Source organism: Hyla sarda, chromosome 5, assembly GCF_029499605.1.
Source record: "Hyla sarda isolate aHylSar1 chromosome 5, aHylSar1.hap1, whole genome shotgun sequence".
NCBI classification, from domain to species: domain Eukaryota; kingdom Metazoa; phylum Chordata; class Amphibia; order Anura; family Hylidae; genus Hyla; species Hyla sarda.
Genome location: NC_079193.1, coordinates 360,441,202 through 360,466,063, shown reverse-complemented (window position 1 = coordinate 360,466,063; position 24,862 = coordinate 360,441,202). Strand labels below are relative to the sequence as shown.

The 24,862-nt window shown below is 45.4% G+C and overlaps 1 long non-coding RNA gene across 4 annotated transcripts in view; it reads left to right on the top strand.

Moving 5' to 3' along the window:
* The first annotated feature begins 239 nt into the window (after positions 1-239).
* The window catches only part of LOC130272767 (uncharacterized), a 38,802-nt gene continuing 14,179 nt past the window's right edge, over positions 240-24,862 (top strand). For all 4 annotated transcript variants that reach the window (XR_008843731.1, XR_008843730.1, XR_008843728.1 and 1 more), the window contains exon 1: positions 240-443. This is a non-coding gene — a long non-coding RNA (uncharacterized LOC130272767). The remainder of the gene's footprint in view (positions 444-24,862) is intronic.

The window sequence follows — 24,862 nt, the reverse complement described above, 5'->3', positions numbered from 1 at the left end:
TGAAAGAAGCAATTTGATTGGTTGCCATGGGCCACTGGGCAACTTTTCCTTTGCACAGGTTTTGATAAATCTCCCCCATTGGGGGAGATTTATCAAAACCTGTGCAGAGGAAGAGTGGTGCAGTTGCCCATAGCAACCAATCAGATTGCTTCTTTCAATTTCCACAGGCCTCTAAAGAGGCCTGTGGAAAATGAAAGAAGCAATCTGATTGGTTGCTATGGGCAACTGTACCACTCTTCCTCTGCACAGGTTTTGATAAATCTCCCCCATTGTGTGTACTGTACAGGGCCCTGAAGAAGCACCTTTCCTCTACATAGACCAGTGTTTCCCAAAGAGGGTGCCTCCAGCTGTTGCAAAACTACAACTCCCAGCATGCCCGGAAGTTACTATCGGAAGTTATAATCTACATGGTGCTCGATAGATGGGCGGAGCGAAGAGGTTTTGTAAGTCTAGCTATATGCTGTATTGTAATATTTACCTGAGCCTGAGGAAGGGGGACTGTGCCCTATCCCCGGGAAACATAGTTACATAGTTACATAGTTAGTACGGTCGAAAAAAGACATATGTCCATCAAGTTCAACCAGGGAATTAAGGGGTAGGGGTGTGAAACGCGTTGCTATTGACATTTTTTATTGTTTTTATCAAGTGGAATAAATCCTGTTTCTGTACTTACTGGAACTGGACTCATACACAGTGATTCCTCAACTTACAATGGCCTCAACATACAATAGTTTCAACATACAATGGTCTTTTCTGGACCATTGTAACTTGAAACCAGACTCAACATACAATACTACAGACAGTCCAGATCTGTGAAACGTGTCAATGGCCGGAAGAACCGACCAATTAGAATGGGCATTCACTGGTAAAACCCCTGTATTACTGAAGTGCATGCACTGACTGGTGTCTGGTAGCGCCCCCTACAGTACAGGGAGGTATTACATGTTCTGTACTCTTTACCTGTATTACTGAAGTGCATGCACTGACTGGTGTCTGGTAGCGCCCCCTACAGTACAGGGAGGTATTACATGTTCTATAATCTTTACCTGTACCAGGGTTAGCTGCTCCTTTGGACACCAGGTGAGGGCGACTCCATTACTTTTTTAGGACACTGTGTTCTGTACAGGACCCTGAAGAAGCTCCAGTCCTCTACATAGATCAGTGTTTCCCAACCAGGGTGCCTCCAGCTGTTGCAAAACTACAACTCCCAGCATGCCCGGACAGCCTTTGGCTGTCCGGGCATGCTGGGAGTTGTAGTTTTGCAACAGCTGGAGGCACCATAGTTGGGAAACACCGACATAGACAGTGATTACAGCTCCCAGCAGATCTTTATTACTTTTATATGTAAGGATTTGCTTTATCTATATTAGTTATCTACTTATTTTTCTTTCATCCTGACTTTTTCCTATTTTCGGATGACATTTTGGTGGCTTCAGAACCAATTACCAGGTTTCCATAGAGTTCTGGTCTCAACATACAATGGTTTTAACATACAATGGTCGTCCTGGAACCAATTAATATTGTAACTTGAGGGACCACTGTATATGAAAAAGCTGGAAGTCACCGGAGTGATTGTGTGAACGCCTACCTGGAGGGGGGTACTAGAGTGTATACTATAGACCCCCCCACTGTAGAGGGAGTTATACTCTCTTTTATGTGCCACATTTATTTTTTGTTTAAATTGCTCTTTGAGCGCTGGTCCTTTTATTGCTTTTTTTGTATATACAATATCTTTAGGTCCAGCCTGAAGCCAAAAGGTACTCAGACACCTTCCCCTCAAAGTCTCTGAAAATCCTCTTCTTCTTGGAAAGATCAACTTCAACTCATTTAATATTCCCTTAGGTTGGACTAGAAGCAATCTGGGATTTTAAGTTCTTCGCAGGAATCTTGTAATAACCTGAAATGGACCCAGGTATTCAGGCCTAGACATTGGAAGGAGAGGAGACAAGGCATTCCACTCACCTCCTCACTAACTGGTCTAGACAGGATTTTCTTCCATTTGGCAGGCGTGTCTAGGGAGGCTCTGCCAACACACCGAAATGATCAATAATGTAATGCTACTTAGTGTATCTTCGGTATAGGGACCTCACGCAAGAGTTTATAAAGATTTGCCACCTTTCACAGTATCTGCATATAAGAAATGTAATAGCAATGGCACATGGTAATAACACTACAGTTATCCAACAACCATCTAATTCCATGAAGCAGGATCTGTACTGGGATACTGCACAAAGGTTCTCTAATGGTAGTTGGCCCCCCAGGGTTGCAGACATTCCAGGAGGGATTTCCCACTCCTCTTTTCAGATCCTCTCCAAGTCATTGAGGTTTAGGGGCTGACATTTGGAAACTCGAACCTTTAGTTCCCCCAGAGGCGTTGTTAGGGGGGCTAATGGGGCTATAGCCCCGGGTCAGGGGTGGACTGACTGGCCTGTCTGATCGGACGTGGTCCGATGGCCCGGCCAGGTAAAGGGCTCGCCGATACATGCACATGCAGCAGAAAGCGTCCCCTCTGTGTGAGCTGCATCTGCGGTCCACACAGAGAGGAGACATGATCTCTGCCCCCCACGCAGCACAGGCACCAATGACGTCACTCATCGGCACCTGTACTGTGGAGGAAGGAAGACGCAGGCCCCTGCTACACTCCGGAGGACAAGATTGATGCATGGGACATCAGGTGAGCATAATTTTTTTTACAATCTGGGGAGGGGGGAAAACTCTGCTCCCTACACCTACTGGGGGGAGGGGGGGGAAACTCTGTTGCCTACACCTACTGAGGGGGGAGGGGAACTCTGCTGCCTACATCTACTGGGGGAGAGGGGGAAACTCTGCTGCCTACACCTACTGGGGGGGGGGGAGCTCTGCTGCCTCCCCCTACTGGGGAGGAGGGGAGGAAAACTCTGCTGCCTACACCTACTGTGGGGGGGGGACTCTGCTGCCTACACCTACTGGGGGAGGAGTGGGAAAACTCTGCTGCCTATACCTACTGTGGAGGACCCTGCTGCCTACACTTACTGTGGGGGAACCCTACTGCCTACACCTACTGTGGGGGAACTCTGCTGCTTACACCTACTGTGAGGGAACTCTGCTGCCTACACCTACTGTGGGGGGACTCTGCTGACTATACCTACTGTAGGGGAACCCTGCTGCCTACACCTACTGTGGGGGGACTCTGCTGCCTACACCTACTTAGGGGAGACCCTGCTGCCTACACCTACTGTGGGGGACTCTGCTGCCTACACCTACTGTGGGGGGACCCTGCTTCCTACACCTAATGTGGGGGGGGGCCCTGCTGCCTACACCCACTGGCTACCTACTTGACTAACTACCTGGCTACCTAACTTTATACCTGAAAGCCTAACTACTTACCTACATACCTGGCTATCTAAAAACCTACATACCTGGCTCACTAACTACCTACCTACATATCTTGCTACCTACCTACATACCTGACTACCTAACTATTTACATACCTGGCCTTCAAGGGGTACTCTGGCCCTAAGACATCTTATCCCCTATCCAAAGGATAGGGGATAAGATGTCTGACCGCGGGACCCCCGCAATCTAGCATTCGGCACCCACCTCTTTGAGCTGCACACCGCGCTGCCAGCTCACAAGCTGCCGGGTGCCGACCACGGGGCCGGAGTATCGTGACGTCACAACTCCGCCCCCGTGTGACATCACGCCCCGCCCCCGCTATGCAAGTCTATGGGAGGGGGGGTGACGGCCGTCACACCCCCTCCCATAGGCTTGCATAGCTGGGGAAGAGAGCGTGATGTCACACGGGGCGGAGTCGTGACCTTACAATACTCCGACCCCGCACCCGGCAGTTTGTGAGCTGGCAGTGCGGCGTGCAGCTCAAAGAGGTGGGTGCTGAATGCAAGATTGTGGGGGTCCCCAGGGGCGGGACCCCCACCGTCAGACATCTTATCCCCTATACTTTGGATAGGGGATAAGAGTTCTTAGGGCCGGAGTACCCCTTTAACGCCACTGGGTGCCAGATAAACGCACATTGACTGTATTTTGAATATACATATGGGATCCTCTTAAATTAATCTAAACTTTTCCCCAAATTCTGACCCACACCTTTCTTTTTCGTCTGCGGGAGTCCACTTTACTCTTGATTTAGCGTTTCCGTCTCTGGGCCAAGATAAATATTTTCTTGTGAATTTATCAGGATTATAAAACTTCTCGCTGACAGCCCATCACCCGATGACTGCGCCAGGAGCCATCCTTCACCTGTATAAGAAATGAGATGTATACACAGGGAGTCGGGAAGGTTTTTTTTGTTGCCCTGTGACGCTATCTGCTGCATAGTCTGATATCAGAATTGATGGCGTGCCGTGGAGAAAACCCATTACAAAGTGCTATTTGTATCAGACACTTATTATTTCGAGGGAATGAAAAATAGCTGCAAGAATCCTCTCAAGGAAAGAAGTTAATCAGATTAAATCAGAACTTTAATACAGAGTTTAAAAACCATTCTGATAAAAAAAATACATTATGCTTAGCCCTGCAAAACGTTATCGGGAACACCTGTCAAAGAGCGCCAACCGGAGATTTGTATAAAGAGCTCGCCGCTGTACCGGGGACTTAGTCATATCATTAACCCCTTACCTTGTGGTCTCAATTTATCTTGAAGGGTTTGCAGAGGGTAGAAAAACAGCGCCCCAGCTGTTCACAGATTATAAATCAATAGATAGATATGAGATAGATAGATAGATATGAGATAGATAGATAGATAATAGATAGATAGATATGAGATAGATAGATAGATAGATAATAGATAGATAGATATGAGATAGATAGATAGATAGATAGATAGATATGAGATAGATAGATCGATAATAGATAGATAGATAGATAGATATGAGATAGATAGATATATAAAGATAGATATGGAGCTTGAAAAAGACCAGGGAGCTGGTTGAAACATTGTTCTGGACACCCTCATTGTGATGGAATAAAACTTTTTTTGGATTTTACTATTCAGTGTGCTGCGGATATTTCCAATTTTTTTTTTTTTTTTTTAGATAGATAGATAGATCGATAATAGATAGATATGAGATAGATAGATAGAAAGATATGAGATAGATAGATAGATAGATAGATATGAGATAGATATGAGATAGATAAATAGATAGATATGAGATAGATAGATATGAGATAGATAGATAAATATGAGATAGATATGAGATAGATAGATATGAGATAGATAGATAGATAGATATGAGATAGATAGATAGATAGATAGATAGATATGAGATAGATAGATAGATAGATAGATAGATAGATATGAGATAGATAGATAGATAGATAGATAGATAGGAGATAGATAGATAGATATGAGATAGATAGGTAGATATGAGATAGATATGAGATAGATAGATATGAGATAGATAGATATGAGATAGATATGAGATAGATATGAGATAGATAGATAGATAGATATGAGATAGATAGATAGATAGATATGAGATAGATAGATAGATAAGAGATAGATAGATAGATAGATAGATAGATAGATAGATAAATAGATATGAGATAGATAGATAGATAGATAGATAGATATGAGATAGATATGAGATAGATAGATAGATAGATAGATAGATATGAGATAGATAGATAAGAGATAGATAGATATGAGATAGATAGATAGATATCCATTGGAAAGGATCGCAGCACACAAAGAGAATTTTCAATAAAATGAGTTTTATTCCATCCTCAGAAACACGCATGATGCTTGATAAAGGTGGTGTTAGGCTGCAGAAACGTCGCACTTGTGTTTCTGACGATGGAATAAAACTCTGCACTTTATTGAACATTCTCTTTGTGTGCTGCGATCCTTTCCAATGGATTGATTTTGGATTCCCTGACCAGGAACCATACGATGGCGTGCACCTTATCATCTTAAATTCCTGGGCGGATGTGCTGTTCTTTGGACATTTAGATAGATAGGTAGGTAGGTAGATAATAGATGATAGATAGATAGATAGATAGATAGATAGAGAGATGACAGGGCTATGGCATCACGAGCTCCCAGCACTGGCTATAAGCATTCGTAACATTTTGTTCCAAACGCTGAGCAGCGGAGTACTCCTTTAATGTTAATATTAGTGGCGTGGAAACATCACTCACCAGGACCGATATCTTTGAATCCCCCCGATTACATTATACATATTCATAATAGACTCCGGGGGCCTCAACAGTAATTAATTTTAGCAAATATTACAAAGCGGCCGAAATTCTCTAAATCAGCATTTCCCAACCGGGTTGCAAAACTATAACTCCCAGCATGCCCGGACAGCCGTTGGCTGTCCGGGCATGCTGAGAGTTGTAGTTTTGCCACAGCCGGAGGCACACTGGTTGGAAACACTAGCCTACAGCATAATAGTATGGCGTGATGCAGCAAGTACCTGTTACCCATATTGAACTATTATTATGCTGTGGTTACTATTGATCATTACTTCTAATGGGATTACATTTCCCGGATCTCATCTGTATGTTATTGCTGGAGGCACGGGCACAGCTCCTAAACCTACAGCCTTATAGTACAGCAGGAAGTAGTCATTCCTAATATGATGCTATTATGGTGCAGTGCAGGAATGGGTTAATACCTGGTGACATCCAGAGGCATTATGCCACATCTTGTACAATAAAGTGACAGCACCAATTTAGTCATCAGAATGTGTCACGGAAACTCAGTTTGCTCTGTCAGAAATTTCTATCCTTTTCTGTGGTTTCGGGGCCGTAGAGCCGATGATGTCTGTAAGAAATGGCTCCTGACTGGTGCATTATAACATTCTGTGATATTCACAAATGCACGGAAATTGATCCATGAATGTTCTGTCATCCTGAGTGATGCCTTTTATTGGGTATTAATCATGCAGATCTGCGGGCGAATGGAACGTCTCTGGATTACAATGTTACATTATTTATCACTGTTATGACTTCTGGAGAGACTCACAGATTGTACTTGAAGGGCTGTTCCAGGAGGTCGGCAAAGACTGCGGCTATCGATGCGGCATTTATCTGTGATGATCAAGATGTTTTATTCTAAAGGTTTCACTTTACCATTGATACCCGCTTCTCCTGTGCTGTGCCACAATTCTATGCAAATGTTCATAGAGTAATGCACACGTCATGATCACACCAGAGCTGATTAATTAAACATTTAATCTGATAAAAGGTATCACAGTGCTATGCATAAAAATAAACAAATGACATACAGTTACAAAAATGTATAAAAGAGTTTAGCAAGGCAAGTTCAGAAAAACAAAAGATGAAGTTCTTACAGCATGATGATAAAGCAGTCCATGAGAGAGAGTGGGTCCCAGCTGTTCTTAGGATGGTCTTGTCAGCTTCTTCCACAGCATTGAACACACACTTTTAGTCTAGCATTGTTTATATATGTATCTGCTTTCTTGGGAGGGAGACTCCATTCCCCCCTCCCTTCTGATCCTGATTTCCTCCAGACATGATGCTGCCCCCCCATGATCACTGTAGGGATGGTATTGGGCAGGTGATGGGCAGTGCCTGGTTTCCTCCAGACATGATGCTGCCCCCACCATGATCACTGTAGGGATGGTATTGGGCAGGTGATGGGCAGTGCTTGGTTTCCTCCAGACATGATGCTGCCCCCACCATGATCACTGTAGGGATGGTATTGGGCAGGTGATGGGCAGTGCCTGGTTTCCCCCAGACATGATGCTGTCCCCACAATGATCACTGTAGGGATGGTATTGGGCAGGTGATGGGCAGTGCCTGGTTTCCTCCAGACATGATGCCACCCCCACCATGATCACTGTAGGGATGGTATTGGGCAGGTGATAGGCAGTGCCTGGTTTCCTCCAGACATGATGCTGCCCCCCCCCCCCATGATCACTGTAGGGATGGTATTGGGCAGAAGATGGGCAGTGCCTGGTTTCCTCCAGACATGATGCTGCCCCCACCATGATCACTGTAGGGATGGTATTGGGCAGGTGATGGGCACTGCCAGGTTTCCTCCAGACATGATGCTGCCCCCACAATGATCACTGTAGGGATGGTATTGGGCAGGTGATGGGCAGTGCCTGGATTCCCCCAGACATGATGCTGCCCCCACCAGGATCACTGTTGGGATGGCATTGGGCAGGTGATGGGCATTGTCTGGTTTCCTGCAGACATGATGCTGCCCCCACCATGATCACTGTAGGGATGGTATTGGGAAGATGATGAGCAGTGCCTGGTTTCCTCCAGACATGATGCTGCCCCCACCTTAATCACTGTAGGGATGGTATTGGGCAGGTGATGGGCAGTACCTGGTTTCCCCCAGACAGGATGCCCCCACCATGATCACTGTAGGGATGGTATTGGGCAGGTGACGGGCAGTGTCTGGTTTCCTCAATACATGATGCTTCCCCCACCATGTTGCACTGTAGGGATGGTATTGGGCAGGAGATGGGCAGTGCCTGGTTTCCTACAGACATGATGCTGCCCCCACCATGATCACTGTAGTGATGGTATTGGGCAGGAGATGGGCATTGCCTGGTTTCCTACAGACATGATGCTGCCCCCACCATGATCACTGTAGGGATGGTATTGGGCAGAAGATGGGCAGTGCCTGGTTTCCTCCAGACATGATGCTGGCCCCACCATGATCACTGTAGGGATGGTATTGGGCAGGTGATGGACAGTGCCTGGTTTCCACCAGACATGATGCTGCCCCCACCTTGATCACTGTAGGGATGGTGTTGGGCTGGTGATGGACAGTGCCTGGTTTCCCCCAGACATGATGCTTCCCCCACCATGATCACTGTAGGGATGGTATTGGGCAGGTGATGGGCAGTGCCTGGTTTCCTCCAAACATGATGCTGCCCCCCACCATGATCACTGTAGGGATGGTATTGGGCAGGTGATGGGCATTGCCAGGTTTCCTCCAGACATGATGCTGCCCCCACAATGATCACTGTAGGCATGGTATTGGGCAGGTGATGGGCAGTGCCTGGTTTCCCCCAGACATGATGCTGCCCCCACCATGATCACTGTTGGGATGGCATTGGGCAGGTGATGGGCATTGTCTGGTTTCCTGCAGACATGATGCTGCCCCCACCATGATCACTGTAGGGATGGTATTGGGCAGATGATGGGCAGTGCCTGGTTTCCTCCAGACATGATGCTGCCCCCACCTTAATCACTGTAGGGATGGTATTGGGCAGGTGATGGGCAGTGCCTGGTTTCCTCCAGACATGATGCTGCCCCCACCATGATCACTGTAGGGATGGTATTGGGCAGGAGATGGGCAGTGCCTGGTTTCCTCCAGACATGATGCTGCCCCCACCATGATCACTGTAGGGATGGTATTGGGCAGGTGATGGGCAGTGCTTGGTTTCCTCCAGACATGATGCTGCCCCCACCATGATCACTGTAGGGATGGTATTGGGCAGGTGATGGGCAGTGCCTGGTTTCCCCCAGACATGATGCTGTCCCCACAATGATCACTGTAGGGATGGTATTGGGCAGGTGATGGGCAGTGCCTGGTTTCCTCCAGACATGATGCCACCCCCACCATGATCACTGTAGGGATGGTATTGGGCAGGTGATAGGCAGTGCCTGGTTTCCTCCAGACATGATGCTGCCCCCCCCCCCCCCCCATGATCACTGTAGGGATGGTATTGGGCAGAAGATGGGCAGTGCCTGGTTTCCTCCAGACATGATGCTGCCCCCACCATGATCACTGTAGGGATGGTATTGGGCAGGTGATGGGCACTGCCAGGTTTCCTCCAGACATGATGCTGCCCCCACAATGATCACTGTAGGGATGGTATTGGGCAGGTGATGGGCAGTGCCTGGATTCCCCCAGACATGATGCTGCCCCCACCAGGATCACTGTTGGGATGGCATTGGGCAGGTGATGGGCATTGTCTGGTTTCCTGCAGACATGATGCTGCCCCCACCATGATCACTGTAGGGATGGTATTGGGAAGATGATGAGCAGTGCCTGGTTTCCTCCAGACATGATGCTGCCCCCACCTTAATCACTGTAGGGATGGTATTGGGCAGGTGATGGGCAGTACCTGGTTTCCCCCAGACAGGATGCCCCCACCATGATCACTGTAGGGATGGTATTGGGCAGGTGACGGGCAGTGTCTGGTTTCCTCAATACATGATGCTTCCCCCACCATGTTGCACTGTAGGGATGGTATTGGGCAGGAGATGGGCAGTGCCTGGTTTCCTACAGACATGATGCTGCCCCCACCATGATCACTGTAGTGATGGTATTGGGCAGGAGATGGGCATTGCCTGGTTTCCTACAGACATGATGCTGCCCCCACCATGATCACTGTAGGGATGGTATTGGGCAGAAGATGGGCAGTGCCTGGTTTCCTCCAGACATGATGCTGGCCCCACCATGATCACTGTAGGGATGGTATTGGGCAGGTGATGGACAGTGCCTGGTTTCCACCAGACATGATGCTGCCCCCACCTTGATCACTGTAGGGATGGTGTTGGGCTGGTGATGGACAGTGCCTGGTTTCCCCCAGACATGATGCTTCCCCCACCATGATCACTGTAGGGATGGTATTGGGCAGGTGATGGGCAGTGCCTGGTTTCCTCCAAACATGATGCTGCCCCCCACCATGATCACTGTAGGGATGGTATTGGGCAGGTGATGGGCATTGCCAGGTTTCCTCCAGACATGATGCTGCCCCCACAATGATCACTGTAGGCATGGTATTGGGCAGGTGATGGGCAGTGCCTGGTTTCCCCCAGACATGATGCTGCCCCCACCATGATCACTGTTGGGATGGCATTGGGCAGGTGATGGGCATTGTCTGGTTTCCTGCAGACATGATGCTGCCCCCACCATGATCACTGTAGGGATGGTATTGGGCAGATGATGGGCAGTGCCTGGTTTCCTCCAGACATGATGCTGCCCCCACCTTAATCACTGTAGGGATGGTATTGGGCAGGTGATGGGCAGTACCTGGTTTCCCCCAGACATGATCACTGTAGGGATGGTATTGGGCAGAAGATGGGCAGTGCCTGGTTTCCTCCAGACATGATGCTGCCCCCACCATGATCACTGTTTTGATGGTATTGGGCAGGTGATGGGCAGTGCCAGGTTTCCTCCAGACATGATGCTGCCCCCACAATGATCACTGTAGGGATGGTATTGGGCAGGAGATGGGCATTGCCTGGTTTCCTACAGACATGATGCTGCCCCCACCATGATCACTGTAGGGATGGTATTGGGCAGGAGATGGGCATTGCCTGGTTTCCTCCAGACATGATGCTGGCCCCACCATGATCACTGTAGGGATGGTATTGGGCAGGTGATGGACAGTGCCTGGTTTCCACCAGACATGATGCTGCCCCCACCTTGATCACTGTAGGGATGGTGTTGGGCTGGTGATGGACAGTGCCTGGTTTCCCCCAGACATGATGCTTCCCCCACCATGATCACTGTAGGGATGGTATTGGGCAGGAGATGGGCATTGCCTGATTTCCTACAGACATGATGCTGTCCCCACCATGATCACTGTAGGGATGGTATTGGGCAGAAGATGGGCAGTGCCTGGTTTCCTCCAGACATGATGCTGGCCCCACCATGATCACTGTAGGGATGGTATTGGGCAGGTCATGGACAGTGCCTGGTTTCCACCAGACATGATGCTGCCCCCACCTTGATCACTGTAGGGATGGTGTTGGGCTGGTGATGGACAGTGCCTGGTTTCCCCCAGACATGATGCTTCCCCCACCATGATCACTGTAGGGATGGTATTGGGCAGGTGATGGGTAGTGCCTGGTTTTCTCCAGATTTGATGCTGCCCCCACCATGATCACTGTAGGGATGGTATTGGGCAGGTGATGGGCAGTGCCTGGTTTCCTCCAAACATGATGCTGCCCCCCACCATGATCACTGTAGGGATGGTATTGGGCAGGTGATGGGCATTGCCAGGTTTCCTCCAGACATGATGCTGCCCCCACAATGATCACTGTAGGCATGGTATTGGGCAGGTGATGGGCAGTGCCTGGTTTCCCCCAGACATGATGCTGCCCCCACCATGATCACTGTTGGGATGGCATTGGGCAGGTGATGGGCATTGTCTGGTTTCCTGCAGACATGATGCTGCCCCCACCATGATCACTGTAGGGATGGTATTGGGCAGATGATGGGCAGTGCCTGGTTTCCTCCAGACATGATGCTGCCCCCACCTTAATCACTGTAGGGATGGTATTGGGCAGGTGATGGGCAGTACCTGGTTTCCCCCAGACATGATCACTGTAGGGATGGTATTGGGCAGAAGATGGGCAGTGCCTGGTTTCCTCCAGACATGATGCTGCCCCCACCATGATCACTGTTTTGATGGTATTGGGCAGAAGATGGGCAGTGCCTGGTTTCCTCCAGACATGATGCTGCCCCCACAATGATCACTGTAGGGATGGTATTGGGAGGGTGATTGGCAGTGCCTGGTTTCCCCCAGACATGATGCTGCCCCCACCATGATCACTGTAGGGATGGTATTGGGCAGGTGATAGGCAGTGCCTGGTTTCCCCCAGACATGATGCTGCCCCCACCAGGATCACTGTTGGGATGGCATTGGGCAGGTGATGGGCATTGTCTGGTTTCCTGCAGACATGATGCTGCCCCCACCATGATCACTGTAGGGATGGTATTGGGCAGATGATGAGCAGTGCCTGGTTTCCTCCAGACATAATGCTGCCCCCACCTTAATCACTGTAGGGATGGTATTGGGCAGGTGATGGGCAGTACCTGGTTTCCCCCAGACAGGATGCCCCCACCATGATCACTGTAGGGATGGTATTGGGCAGGTGACGGGCAGTGTCTGGTTTCCTCAATACATGATGCTTCCCCCACCATGTTTCACTGTAGGGATGGTATTGGGCAGGAAATGGGCATTGCCTGGTTTCCTACAGACATAATGCTGCCCCCACCATGATCACTGTAGGGATGGTATTGGGCAGGTGATGGGCAGTGCCTGGTTTCCCCCAGACATGATGCTGCCCCCCCCCCCTCCATGATCACTGTAGGGATGGTATTGGGCAGAAGATGGGCAGTGCCTGGTTTCCTCCAGACATGATGCTGCCCCCACCATGATCACTGTAGGGATGGTATTGGGCAGAAGATGGGCAGTGCCTGGTTTCCTCCAGACATGATGCTGCCCCCACCATGATCACTGTAGGGATGGTATTGGGCAGGTGAGGAGTAGTGCCTGGTTTCCTCCAAACATGTTGCTTAGAATTGAGGCCAGAAATTTCAATCCTGGTTTCCTCGGAGCAGAGAATCTTATTTCTCATTTCACATGCGGCTTTCATGTGTTATTACTGAGGAGAGGTTACTCTGCCATCAAGCCCCCATTGTGAAGGCTGCTGTGGTGGTTTCTCCCATCTGTGCACAGGATCTTTGGAGCTCGGCCAGAGTGACCATTGGGTTCTTGTACATCTCTTACCAAGACTCTTACCCCAATTTACTTAGTGTGGTGGAGAAGAAGCTCTAGGAAGAGTCTTGGTTGTGTCCAAACATTTATACATATAACAGTAAGATAATTAATTTAGAAAAAATATATTGTTTGTGGAAGAAAGTATGAACATAATGAATATAACAGTAAATCCTTTAGTGGGCCCAACACTGTGTGCTGCCAAGCTGTCCGAGACAGTCCAAAACCACAGGACAGCCACTGGTGCTGGGACACCACAACGGCATCCTTTTACATCAGTTTGCATCCCTTTGTTAGTGTGGTGTCCTGGTACCATATTGCATATTGTACATTGTATGGCGGTCCCCAAAGTCAGAGTTACTATGTTCAGGTAGGGTCCCCCAGGTGGGACAGCCCCTAGCCGCCTCTTCCTTATGTAATTTTATAATGTTTAAATGTGTATATTTAATATAATGTATATTAGTTACGCTTACCTTGCTTGCATCGCAGAACCTTCGGTCATGTGACTATGTTAATTCCTCTATGGTATGCTGGAGGACCTTTGGAGGTCCTTGGGTCACATGATTACCCATAACTCTATGTAAAGATGATTGACAGAAGTATTGGACCAATCAGCTTAAGGCCAGCCCCTGCCCATATAAGGGGACTGCAGCCAATGATCGATCTCTTGGGTTGCTGCTCTCGTGGATGCCGAACTATCAGGACGGATCTGCACAACTTACAAAGACAAGCTAGGCCTGAAACCTGCCGGCCTCAGCGTGAACTCAAAGCGTGAGTCTTAAACTGAATCCCCGCTAAAGCTAACGTGACTACTGGACCTCAACTAAATCCCCTAAATCCAGCGGAACAGCGCACATCAGTCTACGGACTCTAAAACGTTTAAGGTCCCAACCACTGTCAATCTCTTGCATAAAATCTTCAGTAAAAGTTCCGACAAGTTTCAGCAAACTCTCCAGTTATGGACATTCACTTATTTCATACCTCCCTATCGCTCTTGGGAAGTGTGGCGGTAGTACAAGTATTACAGAGGAGCACTCACCCTGGCGTCACAAATAGAAAGGGTTAACCATACACCCTTTAGTTACTGCACAGCTACACCCCATATACCCTACACCCCCAAGCTACCACATTAGTATGGTCCGTTTAGCAGCCGGGCAGGGACCGGACCAGGATGCCTGCTGAAATCATTGAGCAGGCATCTCGTGCCAATGCCCAGGGGGGTCCTGAATTCACACCAGCGATTTGCGGCGATTCCGGGTCATACGGGTCTCCGGTGACCCGGAAAATAAGGGGGATCGGGGTTGTCCAAGACACCCCCGATTCCCCTGAAGGGATAGGAGTGAGGTAGCAGGGGTGCCACCCCTCTTATCCCTGCTATTGGTCGGTCAGAAGCAACCGACCAATAACAGATCGGGGGCGGGGGGGGGGGGTTAAAGTTCAGTTCTCCGTTCTGCCCACACACAGTAGGTTGGGCAGAACGGGGAAACTGACGGGGACCAGCGCCGAAGTCCAGTTACCCATTGGCGGCGGCAGCTGGTGGCAGAGGACGGCGATGCGGCTCCCTGGTTCGGCGATCCTACGGAAGCCAGTGAGTTGTTGCCTAGCAACATCTGGAGGGCTACAGTTTGGAGACCACTATACAGTGGTCTCTAAACTGTAGCCCTCCAGATGTTGCAAAACTACAACTCCCAGCATGCCCAGACAGCAAACAGCTATCTCGGCATGCTGGAAGTTGTAGTTGCGTACCTCCAGCTGTTGCATAACTACATCTCCCAGCATTCCCTTTGGCGATCAGTACATGCTGGGAGTTGTAGTTTTGCAACAGCTGGAGGCACACTGGTTGGAAAATACTGGGTTAGGTAACAGAGCCTAACTAAAGGTTTTCCAACCAGTGGGACTCCAGCTGTTGCAAAAGTACAACTCCCAGCATGCACGGTCTGTCAGTGTATGCTGGGAGTTGTAGTTTTGAAACAGCTGGAGGTTTCCCCCCGCACCCCCCCATGTGAATGTAAAGGGTACATTCACATGGGCGGGTTTACAGTAAGTTTCCTGCTTGAAGTTTGAGCTGCAGCAAATTGTCCGCCGCAGCGCAAAATCCTAGCGGGAAACTCATCGTAAACCCCCACCTGGGGGACTGTACTCTAAAAACACTACACTACACCAACACATAATAAAGGGTAAAAGACTTCTCCTTTTACCCCTTAAGAAATGGAAAAGTTGGGGTCTACATGAGCCTGTTAGTGTAAAAAACTAACATGCTGGTGTTGCCCTATACTTTTTATTTTCACAAGAGGTAAAAGGGAAAAAAAATGTAACGCAATTTCTCCTGAGTACGGAAATACCCCGTATGTGGGCGTAAAATGCTCTGCGGGCGCACAACAAGGCTCAGGATTGAGAGCGCACCATGTACATTTGAGGCCTAAATTGGTGATTTGCACAGGGGTGGCTGATTTTACAGCAGTTCTGACATAAACGCAAAAAAATAAATAACCATGTGTGACCCCATTTTGGAAACTACACCCCTCAAGGAACGTAACAAGAGCTATAGTGAGCCTTAAAACCCCACAGGTGTTTGATGAATTTTTGTTAAAGTTGGATGGGAAAATGTAAAAAAAAATTCTTTTAACTAAAATGCTGGCGTTACCCCAAATTTTTCATTTTCACAAGGGAAAATAGGAAAAAAGTCCCCCAAAATTTGTAACCCCATTTCTTCTGAGTAAGAACATACCCCATATGTGGATGTAAAGTGTTCTGAGGGTGCACTACAATGTTCAGAAGAGAAGGAGCGCCATTGGGCTTTTGGAGAGAAATTTTGTCCGTAATCAAAGGCCACGTGTGTTTACAAAGCCCCCATAGTGCCAGAACAATGGACCCCCCCCCCCACATGTGACCCCATTTTGGAAACTACACCACTCACAGAATTTAATAAGGGGTACAGTGAGCATTTACACCCCACTGGTGTTTGACAGATCTTTGGACTTGGGACTTTGGGCATTCTATTTCAACCAAATTGTCTCTCCAAAAGCCCAATGGTGCTCCTTCTCTTCTGAGCATTGTAGTGCGCCAGCAGAGCACTTGACGTCCACACATGGGGTATTTCCATGGGGTTACAAATTCTGGGGGGCATTTTCTCCAATTACCCCTTGTAAAAATGTAAAATTTGGGGAAAAACCAGCATTTTAGTGAAAAAACAATTTTTTTCATTTACACATCCGACTTTAACAAAAAGTCGTCAAACACCTGTGGGGTGTTAAGGCTCACTGTACTTGTTATGTTCCTTGAGGGGTATCGTTTCCAAAATAGTATGCCATGTGTGTTTTATTTATTTATTTATTTTTTGCTGTTCTGGCACCATGGTGGCTTCCTAAATGCGACATGCCCCCCAAAAACCATTTCGGCAAAATTTGTTTTCCAAAAGCCAAATGTGACTCCTTCTCTTCTGAGCATTGTAGTGCACCCACAGAGCATTTTATGTCCTAAGATGGGGTATTTCCATAATCAGAAGAGATGGGGTTACAAATTTTGGGGGGCATTTTCTCTCATTACCCTTTGTAAAAATGGTCAATTTGGGAAAAAAACTGCACTTTAGTGAAAACCTAAAGGGTTAATAAAATATTTTTGAATGTCATTTTGAATACTTTGAGGGGTGCAGTTTTTATAATGGGGTCATTTATTATGTATTTCTAATAAGAAGGCCCTTCAAATCCACTTCAAAACTGAACTGGTCCCTGAAAATTTCCGATTTAGAAAATTTCGTGAAAAATTTGGAAATTGCTGCTGAACTTTGAAGCCCTCTGATGTCTTCCAAAAGTCAAAACATGTCAACTTTATGATGCAAATATAAAGTAGACATATTGTATATGGGAATCAATATATAATTTATTTGTTATGTATATTTTCCTTATAAGCAGAGAGCTTCAAAGTAAAAAAAAATGCTACATTTTCCAATTTTTCATCAAATTTTGGAATTTTTAACCAAGAAATGATGCAAGTATCGACAAAAATTTACCACTAACATAAAGTAGAATATGTCACGAAAAAATATTCTCAAAATCAGAATGAAAAGTAAAAGCATCCCAGAGTTATTAATGCTTAAAGTGACAGTGGTCAGATGTGCAAAAAAAAAAATGCCCAGGTCCTTAAGGTGAAAATGGTCTGGGTCCTTAAGGGTTTAAAAAACTTTACCCTTCCAGTACTTTTTAGCAGCTGTATACTACAGAGGAAGTCCTTTTCTTTTTGAATTTCCTTTCTGTCTGACCACAGTGCTCTCTGCCGATACCTCTGTCCATTTTAGGAACTGTTCAGAGCAGGAGCAAATCCCCATAGAAAACCTCTCCTGCTCCGGACAGTTCCTAAAATGGACAGAGGTGTCAGCAGAGAGCACTGTGGTCAGGCAGAAAGGAAATTCAAAAAGAAAATAACTTCCTGTGGAGCATACAGCAGCTGATAAGTACTAAAAGGATTAAGATGTTTTAATAGAACCAATTTACAAATCTGTTTAATTTTCTGGCACCATTTGATTTTGAAAAAATATATATTTTCCAGCGGAGTACCCCTTTAAGGACCAAAAACTAAAATCTTGAAAATGGTGAAGAATTAAAGGACAAAAGATTCAAAGAAGTTGTAGATTATTTTTAGTAAACTGAGATTACCGTAAAATGTATTTGTGTAGCCAAATGCCTGTGGGGTCCATTAGTGGTCTCCAAAATTGTGACCTCCAGCTGTTGCAAAACTACAACCCCCAGCATGCCCGGACAGCCAACGGCTGTCCGGGCATTCTGGGAGTTGTAGTTTTGCAACAGCTGGAGGTCTGCAGTTTGGAGACCAATACTCCACACCAATATAGTCCCTATAGAATACTATCATGATACGAATAGGATATATATATATAGATAGATACATAGATATAGATAGATAGATAGATAGATAGATAGATAGATAGATAGATAGATATAGAGATAGATAGGTATAGAGATAGATATAGAGATAGATAGATAGATAGATAGAAATAGATAGATATAGATAGATAGATAGATAGATATAGATAGATAGAGATAGATAGATAGATAGATATAGATAGATAGAGATAGATAGAGATAGATAGCTATAGATAGATATAGATAGATAGATATAGAGATAGATAGATATAGAGATAGATAGATATAGAGATAGATATAGAGATAGATAGATCGATAGATAGCAGCAACAGGAGAATACAGCAGCACACTGCTAGCACAAAGATATAGATGAAACATGAGTATATAGATAAAACATGAGTATATAGATAAAACATGAGTATATAGATAAAACATGAGTATATAGATAGAACATGAAAAGCTATACAGCTGTAATGCAATAAATGAAGATATGAAACTATGAAAATATGAGGTACTTAGCTTGCAAATTTGGCGCCAAATAGTATGGACCGTCCCACCACGGTAAGGTGACCTGCTGTACTGTTCACACAGAGGCATATTCAGAGTATAGGGTCCGTCCCAGAATGAGGTCACCTTACCGTGGTGGGACGGTCCACGCTATTTGGCGCCAAATTTGCAAGCTAAGTACCTCATATTTTCATAGTTTCATATTTTCATTTATTGCATTACAGCTGTATAGCTTTTCATGTTCTATCTATATACTCATGTTTTATCTATATACTCATGTTTCATCTATATCTTTGTGCTAGCAGTGTGCTGCTGTATTCTCCTGTTGCTGTATATTTAGCCCAGCAGCCTGCACCTGTAAGCCAGGTCTTTACAATAGTTTGGATCAATAGTGCTGGCCAATTTATGCTTTGGTTGTAGATCGATAGATAGATATAGATAGATAGATAGATATAGATAGATAGATATATGTATGATGCCAAGTCTACGACATTCGCTCAGCCGCACTGATCGGAGACCTGACTGTCGTTGAACTGTAATGGAGCAGCCTCATTTTTCTCACAGCGAGGACCAATTCCGTTCTGTCACGCCGCGAGTCTTTTATTGCTATTGTCACATCAATGAATTGTTCTTAATGGATAGAGCGGTGTGCGCCTGTATTCTCTGCCTCCGACTGTCAGTCTTTATTACCGCGCCTGAGTCGTCTTAATGCGGAATATATCATTCTTCCATTATCCCTTTATCATTTGCAAATGTATATCTAACAGGATTTCTTCCTCCCGCCTTCTCATTGGCCGCTGGTCGGACCGGGCGGGATGGGGTAAGTGCCCACGAAGCCGGGCGGTGTAATTGGGACTCCCGAGCCTCCTGTTGACCTGGTGAAGACTAAAGACAACATAATTGATGGTGAATGCGCCTCATACGGCTTCAATACATTTGTTGTAAATTACCTTCCAGCCAAAGCTGGGAAAAAAGTGAGATCCCCTGCTGGAAGCCCCGTCAGACGTCCATAGTGCTGCTCCGAATAGAGGCAAGACGCTATTGGTGTAGTTAAAGAAGTACTCTGGGTTTTTTTTAAGCCCTCCGGCTCTATTTTTATACCGCTGCTTCTGCTATCTCTATGGGATCAGGACATATAGTAGTTATATACCTCCCCTCCAACTCTATCTGTATACTGCTGCTGCTGTGTCAATGAATTCAGGATATATAGTAGTTATACACTTCCCCTCCAGCTCTATCTGTATACTGCTGCTATCTCTATGGGATCAGGATTTATAGTAGTTATACACCTCCCCTCCAGTTATATCTGTATACTGCTGCTGCTATCTCTATGGGATCAGGATATATAGTAGTTATAGACCTCCCCTCCAGCTCTATCTGTATACTGCTGCTGTCTCTATGGATCAGGATTTATAGCAGTTATACACCTCCCCTCCAGTTATATATATCTGTATACTGCTGCTGCTATCTCTATGGGATCAGGATATATAGTAGTTATACACCTCCCCTCCAGCTCTATCTGTATACTGCTGCTGTCTATATGGGATCAGGACATATACAGTGGGTGACATAAGTATTAAACCTGTCACCATTTTTCTCACTTAAATATATTTTTAGGTGCTATTGACAGAAAAAACACACACAAAAAAAAAACGCCCTATCGACCCTGTGTTTTTATCATGACAAGTCATGTGATTCTTTCATCATGTGACTGACGGATTTCTATTGAAGAAATGGGGGGAGAGTGGCCAGGACAGACGCCAATGCTAAACCCACATGTCAATTTTTATGGCAATTCCTATGGGCTAGATACGCCAAGATTTTGTTAATAAAAATAAATAAATAAACTTTTCAAAAACTTTGCCTGAGCCCAAAACCGCTGAAAAACACAAAAAAAAGAGTGAAAAAACGCCAAAAGGAAAAAAAAAAAGACGCCAAGTGGGCATGGTGTTTTATATATCCTATTGACTTCTAGCTAACATCTGGCAGTAAAGTTTTTTTCACCAGTAAAACAGATATTTTTTGGCTTTTTTTTGGGGGGGGGGGGGGGGGCGTTTTTTCTACAACAACAAAAAAAAGTGAAAATTTTGCTTTATGGCTATTAAAAGGCGAGGAGGAAAAAACCAAAAACACAAAATGAAAATTTGCTGCATGATCAAGGGGTTAAAGGGGTATTCCAGGAAAAACATTTTTTTATATATAAAAACTGGCTCCAGAAAGTTAAACAGATTTGTAAATTACTTCTAATAAAAAATCTTAATCCTTCCAGTACTTATTAGCTGCTGAATACTAGCAGAGGAAATTCTTTCTTTTTGAATCTCTCTGATGACATCACGAGCACAGTGCTCTTGCTGACATCATGTCATAATAGGATAGATATGCTCTGTAAGGGCAGATGGTGGCCTTAGTGGTGATGTGAACCTAAGGCCCCAGCGCTGCAGCGCTGGGGCCTTAGGTTCAAATCCCACTAAGGACAACAATAAATAAAGAGATATTATTATTATAATGATGTCAGCAAAGAGAACTGTGCTCGTGATGTCATCAGAGAGAATTCAAAAAAGAAAAGAATTTCCTCTGTAGTATTCAGCAGCTAATAAGTACTGGAAGGATTAAGATTTTTTATTAGAAGTAATTTACAAATCTGTTTAACTTTCTGGCACCAGTTGATTTAAAAGAAAAAAGGTTTTCACCGGAGTACCCCTTTAACCCCTTAACGACGCAGGACGTATATTTACGTCCTGCGCCGGCTCCCGCAATTTGAAGCGGGATCGCGCCGCGATCCCGCATCATATCGCGTTGGTCCCGGCGCTAATCAACGGCCGGGACCCGCGGCTAATACCACACATCGCCGATCGCGGCGATGTGCGGTATTAACCCTTTAGAAGCGGCGGTCAAAGCTGACCGCCGCTTCGAAAGTGAAAGTGACCCGGCTGCTCAGTCGGGCTGTGGCAGTCGGTGAAATCGTGGCGTCCCGAACAGCTGACAGGACACCGGGAGGGCCCTTACCTGCCTCCTCGGTGTCCGATCGGCGAATGACTGCTCCGTGCCTGAGATCCAGGCAGGAGCAGTCAAGCGCCGATAACACTCATCACAGGCGTGTTAATACACGCCAGTGATCAGCATAGGAGATCAGTGTGTGCAGTGTTATAGGTCTCTATGGGATAACAATGATCAGTATAAGAGATCAGTGTGTGCAGTGTTATAGGTCACTATGGGATAACAATGATCAGTATAAGAGATCAGTGTGTGCAGTGTTATAGGTCACTATGGGATAACAATGATCAGTATAAGAGATCAGTGTGTGCAGTGTTATAGGTCACTATGGGATAACAATGATCAGTATAAGAGATCAGTGTGTGCAGTGTTATAGGTCACTATGGGACCTATAACACTGCAAAAAAAATGTAAAAAAAAAAAGTGTTAATAAAGGTCATTTAACCCCTTCCCTAATAAAAGTTTGAATCTTTTCCCATAAAAAAAATAAAACAGTGTAAAAAAAATAAATAAACATATGTGGTATCGCCGCGTGCGTAAATGTCCGAACTATAAAAATATATCATTAATTAAACCGCACGGTCAATGGCGTACGCGCAAAAAAATTCCAAAGTCCAAAAAAGCGTATTTTGGTCACTTTTTCTACCATTAAAAAATGAATAAAAGTGATCAAAAAGTCCGATCAAAACAAAAATCATACCGATAAAAACTTCAGATCACGGCGCAAAAAATGAGTCCTCATACCGCCCTGTACCTGGAAAAATAAAAAAGTTATAGGGGTCAGAAGATGACATTTTTAAACGTATAAATTTTCCTGCATGTAGTTATGATTTTTTCCAGAAGTGCGACAAAATCAAACCTATATAAGTAGGGGATCATTTTAACCGTATGGACCTACAGAATAAAGATAAGGTGTCATTTTTACCGAAATATGCACTGCGTAGAAACGGAAGCCCCAAAAATTAACAAAATGGCGTTTTTTCTTCGATTTTGTCGCACAATGATTTTTTTTTTCGTTTTGCCGTGCATTTTTGGGTAAAATGACTAATGTCACTGCAAAGTAGAATTGGCAACGCAAAAAATAAGCCATAATATGGATTTTTAGGTGGAAATTTGAAAGGGTTATGATTTTTAAAAGGTAAGGAGGAAAAAAGAAAGTGCAAAAACGGAAAAACCCTGAGTCCTTAAGGGGTTAAGGTTGTTCTTTTCTGTCTAAGTGCTCTCTGATGACACGTGTCTCGGGAACCGCCCAGTTTAGAAGAGGTTTGCTATGGAGATTTGCTTCTAAACTGGGCGTTTCCCGAGACATGTCATCAGAGAGCACTTAGACAGAAAAGAACAACCTTAACTTCAGAAGCTCATAAGTACTGAAAGGATTAAGATTTTTTTAATAGAAGTCATTTACAAATCTGTTTAACTTTCTGGAGCCAGTTGATTATATAAAAAAAAAGTTTTTTCCTGAATAACCCCTTAAGCCAAGTCGCCAACGGCTGTCCGGGCATAGTGGGAATTGTAGTTTTGCAACAGCTGGAGGCACCCTGGTTGGGAAACACTTGGTCCAGGAGTCCTTATTCACACCGATGCCTATATAAGTAAAGCTGCAGGGGCAATCGCTTCCCAGTTGCAGGACCAAGTATATTTCTTTCCATCCAAATTTTTTTTTGCCAGCCGTAAATTCCGCCCATTTAACCCGCTGTCGCTGGCAGCCGAGCTGTGACAATGCCCCTGCCTTGGCACTTGATTAAACATCTACAGATGTTACCCGTCTATGGCACTTCACGGCGCATCAGCTTATTTTGGAGTAGTAAAATTTAATTGTCTTAGCGGGATATTACCTTTTGCATATTTAATGCGACATCTTAGCATCTGCCTTAATTGAATTCCTGTGACTATGCGCAAATCATCTGCAAATGAAAATTTAAGTCGCTGTTTTTATTTAAAAAAAATTTTATTTCATTTTATTTATTTATTTATTTTAATTTTTTTTATTTTACGCGCACATCATTTACTGTAGCCGAAAAACTAAGGCTCAGTATCTGAATAATACAGCGGCGAGGGGGAAAAACGACGAGAATTTATTAGAACAGACCATGAAGTGCTCTGGCGCCCTCTAGTGGTGAGATGTGTGAATTGCGATGTAGGTAAATCGGCCTTTTACAGCTGGAAGACAAAGCTGCTGCTCAGTATATGTAATGAATTTTTGCAGACATTTGTCTAAGAGAGTGTTTCTCAACCAGTGTGCCTCCAGCTGTTGCAAAACTACAACTCCCAGAATGCCCTGAAAGGAAAGTGCCCTATGTGCTGCACCCAATGCTTTTCATAAAGAACAAGGAAAGGGTGAAGAAAATAACAGGGAAGAATATCTGTGATCATCATCATCTATATCAGTGGTCTCCAACCTGCGGACCTCCAGATGTTGCAAAACTACAACTCCCAGCATGCCCGGATAGCCAACGTATGGAACCGTATACATGTGCGTTTCCCATTGACGTCCATGTAAAAAAAAAAAAAGTATGCGGTTGCAGTACGGTTTTTAAACCGGAGACAAAAACCTGACTCCAGTTTAAAAACCGTACTGCAACCGCATACGTTTTTTTTTTTTAACAAGCATGGAAGTGAATGGGAAACACACATGTATACGGTTCCATACAGGAAACCGTATACGGTTTTTACTTTGCACATGCGCATTTGCATCCTAAAGTCCCCACCCAAAACCCCTCCCATTAAAAATGAACAAAATTTTCTAAAACGTATGTTTTTTTTTTTCTATAAAAACTGACGGAACTGTATGCACTTTTAAAAACAGTATACTGTTTAAAAACGCATACGGTTTACTTTTTCCCACACTGTTCCATCGTTTTTTTTGTCATACGGTTTTCTTTAGAAAAACGGATTGAAAACAGTATGGCAAAAACGTGATGTGAACCAAGTCTAATGTGGGGAACTGCCACCTACCAAATGTGGGGGAACTTCCGGCTACCTTATGTAGGGGAACTGCCGGCTACCTTATGTGGGGGAACTGCCGGCTACCTTATGTGGGGGAAC